Consider the following 5,233-nt stretch of genomic DNA (forward strand, 5'->3'; position numbering starts at 1 on the left):
CTCTTTGTCAAGAGAGCCCTGCCCGGACCATGGCCAGCAGGATTGGGATGCGGAAGACGAAGAAATTCAACGCCCACCCACCACCCACTTTGTAGCCACTGTCGACGATTTAACCGACATGCTCGACTTCGACTCTGAAAACATCGATGGTATGGACGACGATGCGGGAGGCGAAGAAGAACCACCGCTCACGGGGCGCTGGACATCCACCTCATCATGTGACGTATACATGGTGGACACACCAAAAGATGACGACGAGGAGCGGAAGGACGCACCGAATGCTTGTTCCCTCGAGAAGCAGTCAAAGCGGCGATGCAAGCGCCGCCCCAAATCCCGCCTCGACAGAAATAACGATCACACAGACCCAACACTGGAGCAGGGCGAACCACCGCCGGACAACGGCAATCCGGATAATCAATCCGAACAAACAAATTCTATCAAGGATAATAGTCCGGACGACATAACGCCGGACAGGCACCTGGAGCAGCGGAATGCCCGTAAAAGGCTTGTTGCCACCGCGAGGAGTCTTAAAAAGCATAAGCGAAGGCTCAAGGCTGCGCAAGACACACTCCAAATAAGATGGAGTAAAATACTCAACACAACAGCGAGGTATGGCGACAATCGCCCCTCCAAGAGCTACCCAAAGCGGAAGCTGCTACCTGAATTCTATGAGGAGGCCTCAGACCTCCCACAACCAAATATCAAAGCAGCCACCTGGCCGGATAGACGACCCCTCTGCCAACACAGAGCGGCATACAATGCCACTCACAATACAACACGCGACCCATGCGAGGGCTCACACCCAAAGGACGGCGCAACAAGATCCATCTATGGACCACGCAAGCGTGCCCTAGCATACAATGCAACACAACAAACATCCGAACAACGCGGTACACCCAGCTACAGGGGTGCCACACACCCCCTATGCTTCACCGATGAGGTGCTGGACCATGAATTTCCAAAGGGATTCAAACCCGTAACATAGAGACATACGACGGAACAACAGACCCTGGGGTCTGGATTGAGGACTACATCCTTCACATCCATATGGCTCGAGGAGATGATCTCCACGCCATCAAGTACTTACCCATCAAGCTCAAAGGGCCAGCTCGTCACTGGCTTAAAGGCCTCCCCGAAAGCTCCATTGGAAGTTGGGAAGAGCTCGAAGACGCCTTTTGGGAAAATTTTCAAGGGACTTATGTCCGACCTCCGGATGCGGATGATTTGAGTCATATAACTCAACAGCCCGGAGAGTCAGCCCGAAAGCTTTGGAACAGGTTTCTTACTAAAAAGAACCAGATTGTCGACTGTCCGGACGCCGAAGCCTTGGCAGCTTTTAAGCATAGCATCCATGACGAATGGAAGCCTCATGACCCGCTTTTGCGCGGGTGAGGATAGCTGGCTAGCCAGATGCAGCACCAGCGACCCCAGTACATCTGAAGTTAGAGATGGAAACGGGAAATCACAGTGCAACAGCAATAACAAACACCGGAATAAAGAAGACAGCACGAAGGGCACGGCAGTAAACGCCGGATTCAAAAGCTCTCGGCCAGGTCAGCAAAAGCCGCCCTCTAAAGGCACCAGGGATGAACTGTCCAGCCTCAACAAAATTCTGGACCAAGTATGTCAGATCCATAGTACCCCTGGTAAACCTGCTAATCATACCTACAGAGAAAGTTGGGTCTTCAAGCAGTCCGGCAAGCTTAACAACGTACACAAGGGAGAGGATACACCAAGCGAAGACGAGGACGAGCCTCCCAAGCAAGACACTGGGGAACAAAAGAAATTTCCACCAGAAGTCAAAACAGTAAACGTATTACACGTGATCAAGGGAAAAAACAACGCGACACTCCCAGGAAAATATACCCAAGTGCCTGTCACCGCGATGTCCTGCCACTGGTCGTCTCAACCGATCACTTTCGACCATCACGATTACTCAGCAAGTATCCGACGCGCAGGATGGGCTGCCCTGGTATTTGACCCAGTAATTGGCGGATATCACTTCACACGAGTCTTGATGGACGGTGGCAGCAATCTAAACCTAATATATCAGGATACAATCCACGGGATGGGGTTAGACCCAACAAAAATTCGCCATAGCAATACTACCTTTAAAGGAGTAACGCCAGGCCAAGGGGCTCGTTGTACGGGCTCCCTCCTATTACAAGTTATATTCGGCTCCCCCGATAACTTTCGTCGCGAGCATTTAACCTTCCACATTGCTCCGTTCCAAAGTGGCTATCAACCACTGCTCGGACACGAAGCTTTCGCTCGCTTTAATGCAATACCACACTACGCCTCCCTCACACTCAAGATGCCCGGTCCACGTGGCATCATTACAGTGAACGGAAATATCAAGCGATCTCTGCGCACCGAAGAGAGTGCGGCTGCCTTGGGAGCCGCACACTAAAAGCGCCCGGACCAGCGAAAGCATCCAATAGGTCGTCAAGACCTCAGATACAACTAATCAAGTACGGCGCTGCTATTTATACCAAATAAATGGTCACACCCCTATTTGTCAATACAAGGGGCTCAACGCGCGTAGACAAGTGGCAATTTTTTCTCATCTTGAATTATACATGGTTTCTTTAAAAACTATCTTTTTGCACGACAACTTTTTCACCTAAATTCCTCTCTTTTACAGACGATCATCGTGCTACATCCGTCCAGGATACGGCACAACGAAGACACAGGTGCAGACATGCAGCAGGGACCCGCTCCAAGGATTCTTTTTAGATTAAGACCCTGCGTAAACCTTTTTTACTGTCTCTTGTTGATACATATCCACCGTTGAGAAGGATGCTGACGTCTTGGCATGTGGTCACGCCAGAACAATGCACGTACCTGGAAACAAGGGTCTTCTTACAAAGGCCACTATTTAGGCCCGGTTTAGACCACAAAGACCGAATACCTTAGGGAGTGTTCGGCGTCGCGAGTTTGGCCCTATATGCATCAGCTCCGAATCATTGTCTTTGGTCAAATGTTGGGTTTGCCCGGCTCCTGTGTTTTGGTGCCTTATGTTCCGCTTTACCGGCTAAGGTAGCACCAGGAGAACTACTGCGATTGTGCCCTGGTTCATCCGGACGAGCACCTCAGTAGAGAAAGCCGAAAACTGACTGTCATGATATAGCGTGAGACTGGTCAACCACTCGATGACCTGTTGGAATGTTAGAATTCCTCCGCCTTAAAGAAGGGCCGTTTTCCGGCCAGGCATGTACGCACCCCGGGATCGGGAGAGTGTGGAGCCACCAGGGGCTATCTAGTAGCCCCACTGTCAAACTCCTATGGCTAAGTGAAAGTGCTAAAGCATTATAGTCCGGTTGCCTCGCTCGCCCCGCTATCACCTCCTTAATAGGAACAAGACATTGGGTTAAGTGTGAACACGTGTTTTTTGCGAGCACCTCTGCATTATATGCGTGGGGGTTGAAGCCAACGGCTGCAATCTTTCAGGTTATACACATGTATACATAAACGGCCGCCCAGGAGGCATCATATTACTTTCAGGCAGAAGTATAAAAATAGCCTTATAAAAATTTATAAAAGCATTTCGCTTACAATGAGATTACATATCACTCAAACATAATATTTTTGAGCACTGGGTCTCTATCAAACGAGCACCCTCAAGAACTTCTTCAAAGTAGTGCTCAGCAGCCATTCGGCCTATGGCCGAATCCCGCGCTGCAACAGTGGTAGCATCCATCTCTGCCCAGTATGCTTTAACACGGGCAAAGGCCATCCGTGAGCCCTCTATGCACACCGACCTCTTCATCGCATTAATGCGCGACACCACGTCAAGGAACTGCTGCACCAAGCTGAAATAGCTGTTCGGTTTTGGCCTTTCCGGCCATAGCTGATCCACAACAGACCTCATGGCGAGTCCAGACAACCTATTCAGTTCGGCCCATTCGGCTAATTGGTCAGTCAATGAAAGCGGACGCTCGGGAGAATGGAATTGTGTCCAAAACAGCTGGTCCACTTCATGGTCCGTCTGACCCTGGAAGTACTTGGCCGCATCGGCAGCGCTCGCCGCCAAATCCATATACACATCCTCCGAACTCCACAGCCGATCCAGAGGGGCATACCGTGGATCTCCGAACTTCCTCCGCAACATAAAGGATTTCCCAGCTACAATATCCCCAGCTTCTCGTAGCTCCTCCTTCTTCGCCCTCATAGCAGAGCGGATGTCTTTTCTCGTCGCAGCAGACTTCTCAAGGTCCGATGCCTTCGCTAGGTTTTCCTTTTCAAGAACCCGACAACGGTCGACGGCGGCTTTTAATTCTATGGCCATCTTGGCCGTCTTATCTCGGCTCTCGCCATGCGCGGCCTTCTCGGCTCTCAACTCTTCGGCCACCTTCAAAGCAGCTGCACTACCAATCCTCGCTTGTTCCTTGGCTCGGGCAAGTTCTGCCCGCAAGGCTTCAATAGTGGCAGCTCCATCTGCAGTCACAACATATTAAAGATACTGGCATCATGCTGCTCTTACTATGTGGCGTTTACCAGATAATGACACTTACCCTGTGCCTCGTCAAGCCTTTTGTTAACAAGCTCGATGTCGGCGTCTGCCGCATCCAACTGCCGTTTTAAATGGGCAAACTCGCTAGTCCGGCTAGCCACCGGAGCTTCCATCACCTGCACATAGAGGCGGTATGGTTATTACATGGGAATATGATCCTCTGTTCCTCGTCGTTTCCGACGACAACTAGAGTCTCAGGGGCTACTATCTACATAGGCCACACCTAGCATGTGCAGGACTATCATACATTATTTTACGTACCTCAAAGCCTGTCAGTAGACTCATAAACGCTTCATGCAATCCGCTTTTGGCGGACGAGATTCTCTCCATCACCGTATTCATCAGCATACGGTGTTCATCTGAGATGACCGCTCGCCCCACCAACTCCCTGAGACCATCCGATCGCACACCAGATGGTGCCGGACTCTTTTGTCTGCTCTCTTCAGGAGCCGGACACTGGGAGCTTTGGGGGTCAATGGGATTATCTTCTGGCCTCACCGGACTCGGAGAGGCCCTCCGCGACGACACTTCGAGGTCGCCCGCTTCTAGAGCGGAGGAGTCCGGAGGAGGCGTTTCGCTCTCCATCATCTCTGGAAGAAGATCCCCCGAAGACGAGCTCATTTGAGAGGGGCTAAGGCCCGAACTGCAAAGATATATGCGGTGGTTATTTTCTCAGAAGAAAAAGATGGTATACCTGTACTATTAAAGTATTTCGGGTCA

Source organism: Triticum dicoccoides, chromosome 4A (genome assembly GCF_002162155.2).
Source record: "Triticum dicoccoides isolate Atlit2015 ecotype Zavitan chromosome 4A, WEW_v2.0, whole genome shotgun sequence".
Classification (NCBI taxonomy): domain Eukaryota; kingdom Viridiplantae; phylum Streptophyta; class Magnoliopsida; order Poales; family Poaceae; genus Triticum; species Triticum dicoccoides.